The following is a 20,698-nucleotide window of genomic DNA, read 5'->3' as shown; positions in this document are numbered from 1 at the left end:
AGTACTACTTCAGCACTCTGGAGAAGGGAGAATCCTAATTGTAGTTGACCTTCGAATAATGGCCCCCTAAGTGTAGTGGACGGGAGAATGAGGAAAAGGGGAAGAAAATGACTAGGCAAAGGCTCCAGAGGAGAGAGTAGATACCCCACAAAAAGAGCGTTCCCTATTGGAATCAGTACAGGAAGTAGGGTCTCCTCCCAAACAGAGTCCCCTGAGGAGCGCAAGGACAGACAGGCTGAGTCAGAACTCAGACTGTAGCTGGCCTAGCTGGCTGCAGAGGAAATAAAAGCTGAGGCTTAGAGAGCATTGGAGGAGAAAAAGGTATTGTTGGCTCATAAAGTGACTGTCAAGAAAGTGAGCTTGAAGTCCAAATAGATGTAAGAGTTCAGCAAAAAAGGTGGGAGAAAAACGAAGATGTCCAGTGGGGAAGAAGGAATTGATATACCCAGAGAATTGGTGCCTGACTGGAGGAGGGGTGCGATCTAGACAGGTTGATTCAGGCATATGTTTCAGCCCTCTGTCAAGCGAGCAGGGAAACAGACACATTGCTTTGAGATTGGGGATGCTGCATGTTAGCAGCTCCCTGGGTCTCAAATCAATTATGGCTTCCGCAGGAGGTGAGGAGCCTGCAGGGACCACAGTGCCTGCGGTCTCCAATGTTGAAAATGTGGATGCCCTGGGTGGGACCAGGATACCCACGCTACAGGCCGGGCCCCTTGGTATAGGGTCCCTGGGGCAGTAATCAGTCTGCATGACCCCCTTCCCATGTTAAAAAAAACATTTAAAAATGGTCTTACAGGAGGTAGGAGGGCTATTTGGCCCCAAGAACCTCACATATTACATCACTCATGACATGGCCCATGACATCACTGATGACATTTCAAATGAAATCACTGATGACATCATCCACTAAATCTCTGACATACCCACTCACATCCCCAAATAACCTTTCATACACCCACTCCAACTTCCATATTACCATTCTCAAACACACTTGCATCAGTATTTACACACCCACTCACTGATTCATAGGCCTACACACACATCCACTCAGTTACCCATACAGCCACTCATGCAGCAACTCATACAGTCACTCACACACTGTCAGTCACCCATAAAGCTACTCACACACGTACTCACTCACTCATTAAGTTAGTCACACAGCCACCTACTCACCTATGCAGTTATACACACAACTACTCACTTATTCATACCACATATTCACTCACCTATGCAGTCACTGACACACGCACCCAGCCATTCTCCCAATCACTCACTCACTCACTCACATAAGCAGTCATTCATATACTCCAACACTCACATATACTGCCTTTCACATATGCAGTTACTCACCCATGTACTAGACATATCCATTCACTCACCCACGCAGCCATACACATACTCAGTCAACCATATAGTTCCTCACCGACACACTCACTAACCCATGCTGCCACTGATTTATCCACTCACTCATCCATGCAGGATGTCACCCACCCACATAGACACTCATACACCCATAGAGGTACCCAGACAACAATCAATCCCCCACATAGCCACTCACATACCCACACATCAACCAATACAGCCAGACATCAACTGACATACTGACATTCACAAAACCTAGTCACTCACCCATACATTCACTGAGACACCTAATCATTCATTTATACAGTCAGATACTCACACACTGAATCATCCATGCAGGCACTCATATGACCACTGATTCACCAATACACCTTGGTATGTATATTTAACACTCACAAACATTTTTAAAACACTCACAGTCACTGGATGATGTCATTAGTGATATCAATTGAGATGTCATCAGTGATGTTACTGACCATGTAATGAGTGATGACATTTGTGAAGTCATAAGCAGTGTATGGTGGGGGTGCGAGTTATAGTTAGCCCAGCTAACTATAACTTCTGAATTTCTCTGGTTTTGTGCGAGTGAAACCTGAGCCTAACTAGAACGTCTCTGTAACCTTTGTTTTTAGGTTGAGCTTTAGCGGCAGCGTGCATGCTCTGTCAGTAGTCCAGCATTCGGAGACAAGCTTCCCTCACTCTCCGCCCATATTTTTCATTGGCTTCTGTTTTTGTCCTTCATAAATTCTGTCTTCTGATTGATAATGAGGCTTGTTAATCCCACCTTACTATGTCATGTCGTCATTTGTATCCTTCTGTGGCTATTGGCCCCTTTACTTCGAATGTTGCATGAGCTCTCTTTTCTTTCTTTGACTTCTTTCCCCCATCCCACTGTCCATGTCTTCTCTCCCCCTTCCCATTGTTCGTGTCTTCTCTCCCTCTTGCCCCCCTCCCACCTGCACTCCTGTCTGCAAAGCAATAGGTCTCACGTAAATGCGAGTCCTATTGCACTGCAAATGCTTGTTTTTGAGAGCGGAGAGTTTGGGAGAATCACGGTGCAAGTATTTTTCTTTTGCTGAATCTTCAGTGTCTGTTGCGTCACTGATTTGTGGTGTTTAGTCTGTCTCTGTGCTTTTTGTTGCTTTTCTGTTATCCGTATCTTCCTTCTTCCCATCCCGAATTCCATTAGCTCCATAAAGCCGTTCGGTAGAGGTGCGTTTTACAAATAATCAGATTGCATGATCAGATGAAAAGTGAAGGCGCCTGGACAAAGGGTAACCCTGGGTTTGTTTTTCCTGCTGGCAAGGGGGTATCTCGCAGTGAGATAGGGCACTGGCGTGATGACCTTTCTGTGCCCCACCACTTCAGTGGCTCTGGGGGTCTTGCAAGTGCCCCTCCAATACTTGCCTTACTGCCTCCTTGCGATGCAGAAGGCCCTTGGAAAGGCCGCTCTCCCCTCCGACTCCTCAGTGAGGGTGAGTGAATGGAAGCTTTGTGAGATCATGCAGTAAGTGAGCTCACTGAGAAGTGCTCCTTTGAAGCCCCCACCACTGCCAGGCCAGCTGTTGTCAAAGCACTGTGGAGGGAGCTTGGTAAATGTTCATTCACTCATTCGACCATTGTTGCCGCTTTCTTGTCCATGTTCGTCTCTTCCTCTCCACGTTGCTATTTTCTCCCTTTGCTTCTCTCTCCCCCTCATGTGACACGGGCTCCACGTTGGTCACTCTCACCATGTCCTGTGCTTCTACTCGGCCCTATTTGTTGCGTCCCCCACTGTGAGAAGTTGGCCTGGCATATGCTGTCCACTATTCTAGTGGGCACCTTGCACCAGTCCAATCGACCCCTTATTGATGGTTGGTTAAGACAACCTTTATAGAAATTCTTGGAGGAATGTAAAGCAGCTTGTTTTACAAGTCTATAATATTGTGAATGACCAAATGAAAGAACAACCACACCAAGTATCTATATGTAAAATATATGTATTTATTCTAATTCCATCCCACTAATCTCTGTATGAGGCTATAGGCAAAAGTACATCCAGTAAACTTAATAGCACACAGTAAATTAGCACAATATACGTTGAGCCCTAGGGGCATACCAAACCATATATTAAGAACATGGTATAAGAACCACGACTTGCATATACACAAGGCCTAGAGCCTGTAGAACCGCTGGTGCCACCAGGAACCACCCACGGTAGTGACACATTTGACCCACGGGGGACACATGCAGTGTGCGAACACAACCACAAATCACCATTATCTTCTATCGGGAAAGTTGCGGTTTTGAATTTAAAGATAAAGGACACTTAGAAGAGGACTTGGAGCAAACCCCTTTAGAACTAGGAGGTTCTAGAGTCAACACCCATGGGAGCACCGGAGTACTCGAGTTACCTCACCCTCGTCTTTTCGTGTCGGGTTTCGTCATCGTTTTCAATAGTGACTTGCTGCAAAGTACGCTGACGTCCAAGTGTAAAGTGTCCGGTGTGATCCAAGCCTGGATCAGAGATGTGAAGAACCTGAAAACAGATAGGACAGAGTCTGGGTCACTTACCAGTGACCTGTGGTAAGATAGTTGAATGCCCACCGATGTTGGGTGATTTCAGGTGAATGAAGTGGAGCTTGACTCTTCAGCCACGAGGACCAGGAGGTGCTGACGATGATTCGAGCTGTCCGACAAAGGATGTTGAGTTCTGCCGGGTTGGTGCCCGGATTGGACCAAACAATCCTTGGCAACAGCAACCTATGCAGAAAGCAGAGATAGGCTTCGGTGCAGACCAGCAAGGTGTGAGGGACTCACCACATGGTAGTGAGTCAGGGCACATCTGGAGCTACCAAGGAAACCCAAGGAAATGTAGAGTTACCTTTGAGGCGACCCACCAGTCAACGGACCAGGAATCGCGAAGGAACCTCAAGCAGAAATGCCAGTAGCAGGCTCACGGAACATTCATGGAGTGTAGACCCACAAACTTTGGTGCAGATGATGCTCAGGGCTTGGGCTACAAGTAACCCAACGCACAACTTCAGGAAAAATGAAGAAGTTAATGTACTTAGCAAATGTGCACGTTGTCCAGGGTTTCGGTTCCACATCACTCATGAGGGCTACAGGTCCAGCTTTGCTGGCGACTCGGGTCGGCCCTGGAGAAGTCTCGAAATCCAATTCCTGAGCTGCAGGCACATCAGAGTCCAGCGGGAGCTTCAGAAATGCAGACTGGCAATTGCTTCATTGGTGCCTGCTTGAGCAGAGGAGTCACTCTTTGACCCCAAGGGTGATCCTTCCATCCTCTAGTCTTTAGTAGAGGGTTGTGGTTCCAGGATTCAGTTTCAGAGTTTAACCAGGTGTAATATAAAGTCCTGTTGCCAGGGGTGACTTACTTATACAAAGAAAAGGGGTTAGAAATACTCTAGGGACCCACCTACGGGAGGGTTTGAAAAGAGGGGTGGCTATACCCATTTCCTTTGTCCAGTTTTGTGACAGAGCAGGGTCTGAGTGTACCTGCTGCCGGTTTGAACTGGACTATGCACAAGGACACCAAATGTGCCCCCAGTGCAGACTTTCTGGCACTTTCAGAATGCACCCACCCAGCCCCAATACACAAAAGCCTGTCTGGGAGGTGGTTACACCTCCCTGTGACTGAAAACCTATTGTTCAGGCCTTCCCTGCCGGAGTTTCATCCGGCAGCAGGAGGTCAGATGCGTGTCTGTTTCGGCAGCATCCATTTTGTGATGCTGTAGCTCCTTTAAACTGTTACCTGGCAAACCAGTGTGTACATGTCTCTCCCTCTAGAAGGGAAGGGTGGAACTCTACCCCCGCCGCCAGGACTGGTGGGGGGGGTAGGATTCCAAGGTGTTTGACACCAAACAAGACATGTTTCCATGCAGCCATTCCAAAGTTATCATTTACCCTGAGGTTATATTGCACTTAAGAGTATATGGTCTGGCTGCATCACAGAACAGCTTCAGAGAATAGGCTCGGAACACTGCAGAGGGGGCATGCTTATGCATGGGCACCCTCTCACACAAAACCAAGTTTTCTGCCTTCAGGATTGATAAGGCCTACCATAGGAGTGATTGATAGGTTTGTGTGTGTCAGTGATTAAAGGTAGCTAAAGGTAACCTGTATCTTAGTAAGGGGTGCTTGCACCACCTTACCCAGGCTGCAGTAGAAGTCCTTTGGTGTTATTTTGGAAGGATTCACAGGGGTGGCATAATACATGCTGCAGCCCCTGGTAGGCCTCTGGGGTAGCCATGCCCTGAATACATAGTGTACCATATACTAGGGTCTCACAAGTGCACCCCAGTAACTTAACTGGAGTGTACCTAAAGCAAATGCAATCCTTTTAGAGAGGAAGCAGCAAGGCTGGGGCCCTGGATAGCAGGGCCCAAGCCAGACTAAATTTGAAAAACAGTGAAACACCAGCAAAAAGTGGGGGCAACCATAGTAATCAGATCCTACTGTCCTCCCCTACCCCCTCCCTCCCCCCCACATTAAACTAACCTTGACCAGTTGAGTCTTCATGTTCTAAGTGGAAATATCTGAGGAGACCATCTGCATTGGCATGGTTACTCCCAGGTCTATGATCCACTGTATAGTCCTTCCCCTGGAGGGAAATGGACCACCTCAAATATTTGGGGTTTTAGCCATAAAGGGGCTTATGGTCAGTCTGAACAGTGAAGTGAGTGCCAAACAAGTATGGCCTCAGCTTCTTCAGAGCCCAAACCAAAGCAAAGGCCTCCCTCTCAATAGCTGACCAACAATTCTCTTTATGGGTCAGCTTTCTGCTAATAAAAGCTACTGACTGGTCCTGACCTTCATCATTCAATTGTGACAGCACAGCCCCTACTCCCAACTCAGATGCATCTGTTTGGACAATGAATTATTTGGAGTAGGTTGGACTTAGCAGAATTGGTGCAGTGCACATGATCTGCTTCAGGCCATCAAATGCATTTTGGCAGCTAACAGTCCACTGAACTTTCTTTGGCATTTTCTTTGAAGTTAAGTCATTCAGGGGTGTCACAATGGATACATAGCCCTTGACAAATCTTCTGTAGTACCCAGTCTGGCCCAAGAAAGATATGAATAAGTATGGGCGAATATTGCAGATCTGCGGCCCGCAATTCGTGCGAAATCGCAAAAAGGTCTGCAAATTCGCTGATTTTCCAGCGAAATCGCGGATTGTTTTGCGATTTCCAGATACTCAACTGGAGTATTTTCTACTGGCTAATCAGTAAGTGCTACCTCGTTGGGTAAATGTATAGTGCTTTTCCTACACTGCAGCTGCGTAAAGGGCCAGAAGATTTGTCTCCACTGACCATGTGTGCCTGTAACTTTGCCACCGGGCCAAAAGGCGCCGAGGTCCCTTGAGTGAGCTGTCCATCATAAGTGGGAAAGGGCGGAAAGACATTTGATACCGCTAGTGTGTGGTGCGGGGCTTCTATGAGTGTCTTGTGTATAAAGGGTCAGAGAGCGAGCAGGGCAGCAGGTGAGGAGAAAGCAGCCTCCTGGTCACAGGAACTACACAGGGATTGCGCTCGTGAAACTTAGGGATGCAAAGACCTCCCTCTGGTATTACAGCTAATTTTCGACAGCAGATATGGGGTTAAAGCACACTTGTCCAGCCTCGACCGTGCTCACTAATGCTTTTGGGCTGATTAAAACGTTACTGAATTTGAGCTTCCACTCGGGCACCTGCTTTATTTATATCTGTAAGTGCTTCCGGTTGAGGTTTAATTTTTGTGACAGGAGCCTCGTGCCAGAATGAATCCTGCCCTGCATAGTTATCCTTGAAGATGCCACCGTTTTGTGCAATACCTCTACTCAACTGGAGTACTTTCTACTGGCTAACCAGTAAGTACTACCTCGTTGGGTAAATGATAGTGCTTTTCCTACACTGCAGCTGCGTAAAGGGCCAGAAGATTTGTCTCCACTGACAATGTGTGCCTGAAACTTGCCACTGCGCCAAAATTCGCCGAGGTCCCTTGAGTGAGCTGTCCATCATAGTTGGGATTGGGAAAGGGTAGGAAGACGTTTGATACCGCTAGTGTCTGGTGCAGGGCTTCTATGCGTGTTCACATGCCTCTTGTGTATAAAGGGTCAGAGAGCGAGCAGGGCAGCAGGTGAGGAGAAAGTAGCCTCCTGGTCACAGGAACGGGGATTGCGCTCGGGAAACTCAGGAATTCAAAGATCTCCCTCGGGTATTACAGCTAATTTTCGATGGCAGATATGGGGTAAAAGCACATTTGCCCCACCTCGACTGTGCTCACTAAAGCTTTTGGGCTGATTAAAACGTTACTGAATTTGAGCTTCAACTCGGGCACCTGCTTTATCTATATATGTAAGTGCTTCCTGTTGAGGTAACATTTTTGGCCCACAAAAAGCACTTACAAAGTTAAGGCAGGTGCGCGAGTTGAAGGTAACTTTGTAACCATTTTAGAATGGCGCCAGCAAGCACTCTGGCAGCTATCATCTAGATATGCTGCACTATAGTCTTCCAGGCCTGTCAAGACTTTGTTCACCAACCTTTGAAAAGTGGCAGGTCATTTTTCAAACCAAAGGGCATTACCAACAATTGATAGTGCCCACTAAGGGTAAAAAATGCTGTCTTTGGCTTTGCACCATCAGCTAATCTGATCTGCCAGTAGCCAGCTGTAAGATCAAAATTGCTAAGAAATTTGGCTGAGGCCAACATCTCCATAAGCTCATCTGCTCTTTGGATGAGCATCAGTCCTAGTGACTGCATTGAGACCCCTGTAGTCAACACAAAACCTAATATCTCTCTTACCACCCTGGGTGTGAGGTTTTGGTACCAAGACCACTGGACTAACCAAAGGGCTATCTGAGGGTTCAATAACTCCCAAATTCAACAGTTTGGTAAACAGTCAGCACAGCCTTTTGGTCATGCCAGGCCTTTTGCAATTCCTGGCTTGCCTCTAGGTTTTTGGTTGCCTTTTTTATGTACTCAGCCATCCTGGAGCGGAGACCAAGTACACAGTCCCCTATGTCCTGTTTAGGAGGTTTGAGAGGTAACTCCCATCCCTCCTTCACTAAACACAAGATACCTCTTATAGAAAGCCCAAACAGAAGTTCAAAGGGCTGTAACCAACCCCCTTCTGAGGAACCTCCCTGTATGCAAATAAAAGGCAGGGTAGTAGGATGTCCCATCTCTGCCTAAGTTTTTCTGGGAGACCCTTGATCATAACCTTTAAGGTTTTGTTGAACCTTTCAACTAAACCATTGCATTGTGGGTGATAGGGTGTGGTGAATTTGTAATTCACTCCACACTTCTTCTGCATTGCAGTCAAGTAGCTGGACATAAAGTTTGCACCTGTCAGATACTAACTCATTAGGGAAACTCACTCTTGCAAACACTTGCTAAGAGGGCTCTTTCCACCATAGATGCTGTAGTGGTCCTAAGGGGAATTGCCTCTGGGTACCTAGAGGCATGGTCCACCACCACTAGGGTAAACCTGTGCCCAGATTAAGCATGGGCGAAATTTGCAAATTTGCGTTCTGCGAATTCGCACGAAATCGTATTCGCAATCCGCGAATTTGTGCAAATCTGCAGATTTTTTGTTTTTTGCGTGTTCGCGGGGTTTTTTGCATGTTCGGGGTTTTCTTGCGTGTTCATGGTGCTTTTTGCGTGTTCGCGGGCCGCTTGCATGGCGAAGTTACCCATGCGGTCGTGTATGGGCACAGCACCCTCTGGTTCACCACTGCCACTCTCTGGTTCATCACTGCCACCCTCTGGTTCACCACTGCCACCCTCTGGTTCACCCTTGCCACCCTCTGGTTCACCCCTGCCACTCTCTGGTTCACCCCTGCCACCCTCTGGTTCAGCACTGTCACCCTCTGGTTCACCACTGCCACCCTCTGGTTCATGACTGCCACCCTCTGGTTCATCACAGCACCTCTGGTTCACCACTGCCCTCCTCTGGTTTACAACTGTCACTCTCTGGTTCAGCACTGCCACCGTCTGGTTCACCCAGCCACACACTGGTTCACCCCTGCCACCCTCTGGTTCACCACTGCCACCCTCTGGTTCATCACAGCACCCTCTGGTTCACCCCTGCCACCCTCTGGTTCAGCACTGTCACCCTCCGGTTCACCACTGCCGCCCTCTGGTTCACGACTGCCACCCTCTGGTTCATCACAGCACCTCTGGTTCACCACTGCTACCATCTGGTTAACCACTGTCACCCTCTGGTTCAGCACTGCCACCCTTGGGTTCACCACTGCCACTCTCTGGTTCACCACTGCCAACCTCTGGTTCACCCATGCCACCCTCTGGTTCAACACTGACACCCTCTGGTTCACCCCTGCCACCATCTGGTTCACCCCTGCCACCCTCTGGTTCAGCACTGCCACCCTCTGGTTCACCCCTGCCACCCGCTGGTTCATCACTGTCACCCTCTGGTTCATCACTGCCACCCTCTGGTTCACCACTGCCACCCTCTACCGAGACCTTTGTGACGCAGCGGCAGCACAATAGATGCGCCATGGTGCTGGGTATTAACAACATGACGATTCTGAGAGATGCGTCACGTTGTAAAGCCCTCCGCCATCAGGAGATGTTCTGGCGCAGGGGAGGGCGTTCCTGCACAGGAACGCCTCCTAGAAGTGGCTGAGTGAAATCTACAAAATTTCACCCAGTCACTTTTAGGCCAATGCTGCGTCAAAACCCTGCGCCTGCTTGAAGCAGGCGCAAGGCTTGATGCAGCTTTGGGAAGATAGGGCCCCCCAGAGCATTGCTGGAGCTGCATCACGCTGCTTTTATGGCAAAGATGCGTGACGCATCTGTGCCGTTTTTGCCACATGGTGCACCGCATTGTAAATGTGACGCACCATGGGTGGCGGAGCTGTGGCGCACAATAACTGGCGCATCCCTGGGGATGCACCAGTTATTGTAAATCTGCCCCTATACATTTAGCCAACGAGGGAGCACTTACTGATTAGACAGTAGAAAGTACCCCAGTTGAGTAGAGGTATTGCACAAAAAGGTGGCATCTTCGTGGACAAACACGCAGAGCGGGAATCATTCTGCCCCCTGTTAGACTCGTTTGTTGTGCCCTTCTGCCCTCTGTTAGACTCGTTTTCCCCTTGTTTTTCTTCCCTTCTGCCCCTTGTTAGACTCGTTTTTTTGTGCCCTTCTGCCCTCTGTTAGACTTGTTTTTGTGCCTTTCTGCCCCGTTAGACTTGTTTTTTGTGCCCTTCTGCCCTCTGTTAGACTTGTTTTTCCCTTGTTTTTCTGCCTTTCTGTCCTCTGTTAGACTGTTTTTTTGTGCCCTTCTGCCCTCTGTTAGACTCGTTTTTCCCTTGTTTTTCTGCCCTTCTGCCCTTTGTTAGACTGCTTTTTGTGCATTTCTGCCCTCTGCATCACCACATCATCACTCAGCGCTACCCCAGCATCACTCAGCACCACCACATTATCACTCAGCACCACCACATTATCCCTCAGCACCACCACAGCACCACTCAGCACCACCACAGCATCACTCAGCACCACCACAGCATCACTCAGCACCACCACAACACCACTCAGCACCACTCAGTGCCACCACAACATCACTCAGCACCACCACAGCATCACTCAGCACTGCCACATTATCACTCAGCACCACCACAGCATCACTCAGCACCACCACAGCACCACTCAGCACCACCACAGCATCACTCAGCATCACCACATCACCACTCAGCACCACCACAGCACCACTCAGCGCCACCCCAGCATCAATCTGCACAACCATCCAACAACAACTGGATCAAATATGTTCTCTCAATGTTTCAAACTTTATTACAAATGTCACAAAAAGATGTTAATATTTCACTTCTGTTCTTGGATTTTCGTCACAATAAAATACACTGAACATATTCTTCACAAAAGTTATTTACAAAAGTTTAAGCTATTGCCATTATAAATTTAAATCACTTTTATTCAAGTATTAATTATGTAAAAAAATTAAAAGCCATTGAAATTTGTAATATCAATACAGCTAAGTTACGTAAATACAAAACGTGTTGCATTACAAATGCTATAGGTGTCACATTTGCGAAAGTTTTAACTATTGGCATTGTAAATGACAAAGCTATTAATTTAGCTATTTTCAAAACCAACACATAAATAAAAAAAATTGTCATTTACAAGACCAATAGCTCAAACTTTCCTAATGTGAAGACCTATTGCATTGCAAATGCTTGTTTTTATATCTGTCAGTGCTTCCTGTTGAGTTTTAATTTTTGTAACAGGCACCTCATTGCCTACTTGTAACTATTCTCTGACCCTGCTTCAAGGGTCAGAGCAGGGTCAGAGAATAGTTGTAAGTAGGCAACAAGGCGCCAGGAAGCACTTACAGGCTTACAGCAGCAGGTGCCGAAGTTGAAGTTAATTTTTTTGTAACCCTTTTGTAAAAGTTTACAAAAAATTAGCTTCAACTTTTGCACATGCTGCTGTAACCGTTAAGTGCTTGGCTGAAAATTCGTCCCCGCTGATTCGCGGATTTTACAGCGATTTCGCGAGATTCGTGGATCGCGAAATCGCGGAAAATCCGCAAATTCCACGAGCGGAACGAATTTTCAGCCCATGCTTAGCCCAGATGCTGTCTGAGGATCCATGGGACCAACAATGTCAATCCCTACTCTCTCAAAGGGAACCCCCACCACCGGTAGTGGTATCAGGGGGGCCTTTGTTGTACCACCTGCCTTACCACTGGCTTGACAGATGACACAAGAGAGAAAAAACTCTTTGGGATCTTCAGACATTTGGGGCCATCGAAAGTGAGGGACAATTCTGTCCCAAGTCTTGTTTTGGCACAGGTGTCCTGCTAGATGAATATCATGGGCTACTGTCAATAGGAAGCCCCTGAATTTCAAAGGTATAACCAACCTCCTGGCTGCACCAGGCTTGAGGTCTCCACTCTCTGAATACCAGAGTCCATCATCCCAATAAATCTTGTGGGTGCCACTAGCATTCCCAGCAGCCTCAGCAGCAGCCTGCTGTCTGAGGGAATCACGAGAAGGGCAGCTAAGCTGCTCCCAACTCAGATCTGCCCTTGAAGGGCCCCCTGTCTCCAATGACTCAACCTGATCAGGCTCAATCTCATCTGGGACAGTTCCTTCAGAATCACATTCATCTCCCTCAAGGAACTGATCTGTGTTCTGAGTCAGGGGGGAAGGCACTGCCTTAACCCTACTGCTCCTTTTCTTGGAAGGCACCTGATCCGTTATTTCAGAATCCAGGGCCTGTTCAGTTTTAGACATTATGGCCTGTGACCTAGTCACACCAAACACATGTGCAGAGATTCCTAACATTTCTGCATGGGTCCTGAGCTCTACTTCAGAACAAGCTGATGTTTATCTAAATCATTGCCAAGCAAGCATTCAACAGGGAGGTCTGCACTTACCACAACTTTCTTGAGGCCAGTTACCCCTCCCCAGGGGAAATTAACAACTGCCAGGGCATGGTTGTCCTGACATTGGTTTGGACCACTGGGCTCTCCCTCTGCTACTGCCCCATCCCCACTGCCTGACCCCTCGGGCTCTGAAGCCTTGCTAAGATCATCTAACAGTAGTACCTCTGTGAGGCGTTGGTTATTGGTACTTGGTAATGTTCACCAAGTATGATCTGCCCAGGGTCCACATGGTCTTGTTTCACCATTGTGACACTGGCTCTAGACTAGGCTAGGAAGTGTAAAAATCAGTCAACATGTTTCTCGCTATGGTACATTGACCCGCGATTCATCAGGACCTATATGGTGGAGTCTACAAACACTTAAGCCTATGTCAGTATCATATGCTCATTACCGGTTATGGGAATGTTGTACCTCTGTTACACTGTTCCTTGCCTAGAGTGGGGAACAAAAGAGGCTGGTTAAAGGGCATATGTGGCGTAGTGCCCGCAGTTCAAGTGGCCAAGTGCACACAACGTGACATGCTAAAAATTGAGTTGCACTAGCATGTGTGAGAGAGAACAGGTGAGTGCTCAGCACAATGAGTAGAATGAGTGACATGCTCTTGTGGGATCGCACGCTTACACTCAAAGCGAGCAGTGAGAACATAAGTACACATATATAAAAAAAGTATTAAAAACAATGTAGCAGCATTCCGGTTATTCCCAAAAGGGGGGAGGGGGGACCTCAACTCACCTAAAGGTCAAGATTTATATGCAACATCAATGCCCAGCGGGTCGTACATCAGGGATGAGGCCTCTGTGTATAAGGCTAAACATATGGGAGGTAAATTGGGGTTGAAAATAAAGAGTACATGACAAATTGTGATATCCTCCCCTCTGTGGTATGTCATAGCTCTTGTTCTGGCAGGGTGAGGGTGTGGATTAGGTAGGTGTTGTTAGGGCCTGTTGTATGTGTTGGAGACCTCCTCCCCTTATCCAAGTATTCCATCTATGAGGGGGTGGCCCCAAGCCTGGTACCCAAGTGTGTTGTACAATTTTGATAGCTTAAATTGTACTTAATGAATGGTCGTTTTCAATCGGGGTAAGCCTATTGCGTAACAGCCATTGTTAGCAGGTCCCCGGTAATTGTTAATCCGGATGCTTTCAAAAGTGCCAACCAGATCTGCCATAAACTTATAGCCCTAGTATAGGGCATCAATCTTCCTTATGGTCCGTATCTCCCCGTGCCAGCGCTTGAGCCTTACACTTCCTAGCCTAGTCTAGAGCCAGGAAACATTAATTTCCAGCGAACCCAAACTAGCTTCCACTTTTAATTAAAGCAAGGGACCGCCCGAATAAAGTTGTTTCTAGTACCCTTTGCTTCATTTTAATTCACTGTTTTGTCCACACCCGCACTTCACCCATAGGCAGTTGGATTAAAAGATCTCCGCCAAAGAGCCCCTATTTGAGGTGTGCCCATCGGGGATTGCACCACCTACCCGATGAGGAGCACTGCCTATGATGAAGCATGACACCTGCAAAGGTGTGTGAGGCAACTATATCCAACATAATGGATACCCAGTGGTAGGCCTGCACACGTCAACCACCACGTTCCTACTTCCTTCTGACCAGCACACTACCCTTACTAGGAACCGCCTTGTCCATCTTTTTTTATACATACTCTCTTAGGGCACGGACTGTGGCTGGGCCTTCCACTCCCCTTGAATGGTTATTCTGCCCGTCTGATCTAATTGGATCACCCTCCCTCGTTTTGTATGCATATCCATGCCTCCATCACAGATCAGGACAGCCTGAGTTGGAACTCTAACTAGGCCAGAATCCTTCTCAGTACCCAAGGTTAACCCTACTTCACCCTTATTCTGAGTAGCACCACTTGGAGCTGAACTAGGAGTAACAGTTGCCTTAGGGGCAGTGGTCGGTGGAGTTGCGATTTTGGACCTATTATAGTCACTAGTCCAATGGCTGTTGTTTTTACAAACATTACACCATGGTTTCTAATGACCTTTCTTGTTGGATGATTGGGAATCCCCACCATTAGAAGATTTTTTGGGGCCTTGTAAAGACTTCTGGTCTTTACCCTTCTCCCCACCCTTATTAGGAACTTGCTTCTTCTGTTCACCACCTTGGTTCTATACCTTCCGCTTCACCCTGGTTCTGACCCATTTGTCTGCCTTCTTTCCCATTTCTTGGGGAGAGGCCAGATCAGAGTCTTCCAGGTGCTGATGCAACAGCTGATTCTGACAGTTATTAAAAGTCTGCTCTCTCATAATTAAGTTGTACAATCCTGTATATTCACATACCTTACTGCCAAGCAACCAGCCCTCCAGAACCGTAGTAGCACAACCGACAAAGTCAACCCAGTCCTGAGTCTGAGCTATTTAGGCATCTCTGAACTTTATCCTGTATTGTTCAGTGGTTAGGCCAAACCCTTCAAACAGAGCACTCTTCAGGACTGTATAATAATCAGCATCCTCTTCTCTATCAGTGAGGAGTGTGTCTCTACCTTTGTCTGCAAAGGAGAGCACCAAGATAGCTCCCATTGCTCCTGGGGGATCTTTTGAACTTTGCAGGCCCTTTTCAGTGCAGACAGTTATTCATTTGTGGATGTCATCCCCACTCTGGTAGGGAGGGACAATCTTGTTTAAATTCCTATGGTTATGAGATCTTTCTCTACCACTTGGGAAGTTGCTGCCACCATGGGAATCTAGTCCCATCTTTTTTCTAGCTTTTTCAAGCTCCAGAGACTCCCTTTCTTTGGCTACTTGCTGTCTCCTTATTCTCTGTTGGGCTTCTTGAAGCCTCATCTGTCTTTTTTTTTATGTCTTCTTATATAGCGCTCGAATCACCGGGAGGCATCTCGGCGCTTGCATTGGGAACCCGTCCTGGCTTTTCCCTGTGAGATAGCCCCTACAGGGCATCCCCAAGGTGAAAGCCAGGCATCCCGCCACGGGGGGGGCGTTGTGGAGAATAAGCAAGCTAATGCCCAGAGTTGCAGAGTGTGAACTCATGATTCGAGTAGGCATCGAAGCGAGAATTATCGAGTCCGTTGACATTTTGGGCTCAAGACCCTGCCGCGTCGGGAATTGGACCCTCGTCCCCGGTCTGACCTCTGGTTCAGGGTCTGTCTGCTCTAACTAGTGAGCCACACTTTTCTCTTCTGTCCCTCCTATGAGAAGAGACAGAGATCCCTACAGATACACCAGAATGGTCAGACTCCACTGAAGGAGATCTGGGCCTTCTAGGTATACCTCCAACTCTTCCTGGGGGGATAAAGATAGGGCCACCTTGGCCTTCTTCCTCATCTCCAGTTGGAGATAGATTGTCCAGGTCAAGGTAACTGTCACCATCCTGGTCAGCATTAGAGTCTGAGTCCTGATGGTTTGGACCACTAGGCTCTCCCTCTGCTACTGCCCCATCCCCACTGCCTGACCCCTCAGGCTCTGAAGCCTTGCTAAGATCATCTAACAGTAGTAGCTCTCTGAGGCGTTGGGTATTGGCACTTTTGCCTGTCTTCAATTTCCTCATAGTACACAGAGCCCTTAACTCTATAAAAGGGATTGTGTCATACGTGGATGCCTGTAACATACTGCCATCTGACAGGGACCCACTGGTTCCTGGACTTGAAGGCATTACTAGTGAGGTATGGTGTATGCACCTACCTACTCTAGTTGTTTACCTGCTAAACTCTCTTGAGTTTTAGAAAGAGTGTGCTAAGCCCTTGACACACAACTCTTAGTTCAGTAGAACTTACTGTATTTAAGCTTGTATTATATGTACCTCTGATACCTCTAGTGGGTTTCAGTTAGTCAAACACTTGAGATTATCTGGTAAAACAATGGCAAGCTGGAATCCCACACGCTGCACACCAATGTGAGAAGTTGGCCTAGCATATGCTGTCCAGTATTCTAGTGGGCACCTTGCACCAGTTCAAACCACCCCTTATTGATGGTAGGTTAAGACAACCTTTATAGAAAGCTATCCTAGTGGTAGCTTTGGAGAACAGCCTTTAGGCTAACTCTTGGAGGAATGTAAAGCAGCATGTTTTACCAGTCTATAATCTTGTGAATGACCAAATGAAAGGATTAACACACCAGGTATATATATAGAATATATGTATTTATTCTAAACATATCCCACTAGTCTCTTTATGAGGCTTGAGGCAAAAGTACATTCAGTAAACTTAATAGCACACAGTAAATTAGCACAATATACGTTGAGCCCTAGGGTCGTACCAAACCACATATTAAGAAAGTGGTAGAAGTACCACGACATGCATAGACACAAGGCCTAGAGCCTGTGGAACCGCTGGGGCCACCAGGAATCACACAAGGTAGTGACACAGAGGACCCACGGGGACACATGCAGTGTGTGAACACAGCCGTGAATCACCATTAACTTCTATGGGGAAAGTCAAGGTAGGAATTTAAAGATAAAGGATACTTAGAAAAGGACTTGGAGCAAACCCCTTTAGAACTAGGAGGTTCCAGAGTCAATACCCACGGGAGCACCGGAGTACTCGAGTTACCTCAAACAGGGAAGCCGGGTGCATAGGTGTCTTTAGTTGTCGTCATCGTTTTCAATGGCGACCTGCTGCAAAGTGCTGCTGGCGTCCAAGTGGAAAGTGTCCGGTGTGATCCAAGCCTGGATCAAAGACGTGAAGACCCGGAAAGCAGAGGGGACAGAGTCTGGGTCACTTGCCAGTGACCAGGGGCACGATAGTCGAATGCCCACCGATGTTGGATGATTTCAGGTAAAGGAGGTGAAGCTTGACTCTTCAGCCACGAGGTACAGGAGGTGTCGACAACAACCAGGATCTGGATTCAAACTGCTCCATAAAGGATGTTGAGTGTTGGTACCCAGATTAGACCCAGCAAGCCTTAGCAACAGCAACCCATGCAGAAAGCAGAGATAGGCTTTGATGCAGACCAGCAAGGTCTGAGGGGCTCACCACATGGTGGAGAGTCAAGACACGTCTGGAACAACCAGGGAAGCCAAAGGAAAAGTAGAGTTACCTTCGATGGGACCCACCAGTCAACAGACCAGGGATCGCGAAGGAGGCTCAAGCAGAAATGCCAGAAGCAGGCTCACGGAACACACATGGAGTGTGGACCCACAATCTTCAGTGCAGATGATGCTCAGGGCTTGGGCTACAAGTATCCCAAAGCACAACTTCAGGACAGATCAGGAAGTCAATGCACTTAGCAAATGTGCATGTTGTCCAGGGTTCTGGTTCCACATCACTCATGAGGGCTGCGGGTTTCAGCTTTGCTGGAGACTCGGGTCAGCCTTAGAGAAGTCAGGAAATCTACTTCATGAGCTGCAGGCACTTTGGAGTCCAGCAGGAGCTTCAAAGATGCAGACTGGCAATTGCTCCATTGGTGCCTGCTTGAGCAGGGGAGTCACTTCTTGACCCCAAGGGAGATCCTTCCATCTTCTAGTCTTTAGTAGAGTTTCGAAGTTCCAGGATTCAGTTTTAGAGTTTCATCCCGGTGTAATGTAAAGTCCTGTCACCAGGGGTCTCTTACTTATACTAAGAAAAGGTCTTAGACATACTCTGGGGACCCACCTATGGGAGGGTTTGGAAAGAGGGGTGGCTACACCCATCTCTTTAGTCCATTTCCGTGCTAGAGCAGGGGCTGAGTGTACCCGCTACCGGATTGAACTGGACTAATCACAGGGACACCAAATGTGACCCCAGTGCAGACTTTCTGGCACCCTTAGAGTCAGAGTGCACCCACCCAGGCCCAATACACTCAAGCCTGTCTGTTAGGTGTTTACCACTCCCTGTGACAGGAAACCTATTGTCCAAACCTCCCCTGCCAGAGTTTCGTCCAGCAGCAGGTCAGACGCATGTCTGTGGCTGCAGCATCTTTTTTGTGATGCTTGGGCTCATTTAAACTATCACCGGGCAGACCAGTGTGTACATGTTTCTCCTTCTAGAAGGGTGGTATTCTACCTCCGCCACCAGGACTGGCGGAGCGGTAGGATTCCAAGGTGTTTGACACCAAACACGACATGTTTCCATGCAGCCATTCCAAAGTTAGCATTTACCACAAGGTCATAATGCACTTAAGAGTATATGGTAGGCTGCATCACAGAACAGTTCAGAAAATAGGCTCCGAACACTGCAGAGGGGTTCTAATCATGCATGGGCACCCTTGCACTTTGCCTTCAGGATTGATAAGGCCTGCCATAGGAGTTACTGATAGGTTTATATGTGCCAGTGATTAAAGGTCTATATAGGTAACCTATATCTTAGTAAGGGGTGCATGTACCACCTTACCCAGGCTGCAGTGCCAGTCTGTGGTGTCATTTGAGAAGGCTTTCCAGGGGTGGCATAATGCATGCTGCAGCCCCTGTTAGGCCTCTGGGGTACCTATGCCCTGAGGACATAGTGCATCATATTCTAGGGACTCCCGAGTCCCAAGGGTACTCCAGTAACCAACCTGGAGTGTGCCTAAAGTACATGCAATCATTTTAGAGCGGAGGCAGCTAGACTGAGGTCCTGGATAGCAGGGCCCCAGCAAGACCAAAGTCGAAAAACAGTGACACACAGGCAAAAAGTGTGGGTAACCATAGTAAAGCAGATTCTACTCTCCTACACCCATCCTCTGTTTTAATTCAGCAATCTACCCTCCCAATGCCCCCTCTGCTTTGGAGATGCTCTGCTCCATTTCTGTTTTATGTTTTAAATGTAACTCCCCTCAAATCTTCTGTTGCTACTGCTACTGTCCTTGTTAACTTTTTGAATTTTTTTTTTTGTATTTTATTTTTTCCTCTGACCGGCAGAATCTTACAGCAAATATCAGCACATATCAAGTTGTTACACAAGTTACAGTTGACGTCTAGTAATTATATTGTGGGTGATCTACAATCAAATACAGCTCACATCATGTAGTACATAGAGCAACAATAGCATAATCTATTTAGTGCTAAGCACCCCCTCAGCTATGCGTCCGGTACAATATCACAACCCCTCTGGCCGCATACCATAAATCCGTACTGCAGTCACTGCTGCTCACACTACAAACAGTCCACATTTATACAATACATCTAAGTGGCAGTGTCCAGCAAGTAGTATAATATTGATTCCCAAAAGTCCCTTGGCCGGGACGCTAGTGGTATATTTTCAGCAAATGTCTCTAGTGTCGTTTTGCAATAGGTCATGTCTGTTATCCATTCTTTAAATCGAGGTGGTCTCTTGCTGCCCCACCTTATCGTCCTTGTTTACTTTTAAAGTACCCACCCTCCACAATGTTGCTTCTTGTTACCTTTGTCATCGTGGTTATGTGGCATCGCAGAATTGCCAATACTTCATTATAGAATGCTCATACGTCTTTGTATATGTTGACATGGTGCTCCAGCTATAATGCAGACAGGCCTGCTGTGATAAAGCTCGGTAATGAAAGCCTGTGTCTGGCTAGTAGCCTGAATTACCATATAGCCCAAATAAGATATATTTTTTTAAATAAAAATTTACAATAGGAAGATAACATCCTAGAAAGTCATCCTGTATTTTAACCACATACCTCTACTTTCAGAAACATATTTTTTTTATTTCAAACAATTACAATTGTTTACTTTGTGTATGTCAAAAAGAACAAAAAACACAGGAAAGTGCCATTCAATATCGTCCCGCCGCAAAATGGCAATTTTGAACACATACACAAAATGGAAAATAATGTACAGAGACTTTTATTTTATAGAACATTTTAGCATCTGCCTACTTTATGTATAATTTATTCTCTTTCATTACGGTACCGAATCATTACTGCCTTTGGATATGGAATATAGTATGATACATTTTGGCTTGTCTCGATAAATACACGATGCACCATTTTTATACAAATACAGTATCATCATATCGTGCAGTTAGTGAAGGCATTATTTCAGTAACAATGTTTATTTTCAAGATTTTAAATATAT

The 20,698-nt window shown here is 47.0% G+C and overlaps 1 protein-coding gene across 1 annotated transcript in view; it reads right to left on the bottom strand.

The window, feature by feature from the left end:
* The window catches only part of LOC147706983 (cytochrome P450 2K4-like), a 524,789-nt gene that overhangs the window by 413,564 nt on the left and 90,527 nt on the right, over nucleotides 1–20,698 (bottom strand). The gene's annotated exons all lie outside the window — the stretch shown is intronic.

Source organism: Lissotriton vulgaris, chromosome 6 (genome assembly GCF_964263255.1).
Source record: "Lissotriton vulgaris chromosome 6, aLisVul1.2, whole genome shotgun sequence".
NCBI lineage: Eukaryota > Metazoa > Chordata > Amphibia > Caudata > Salamandridae > Lissotriton > Lissotriton vulgaris.
This window is presented reverse-complemented; position numbering and strand designations above follow the sequence as displayed.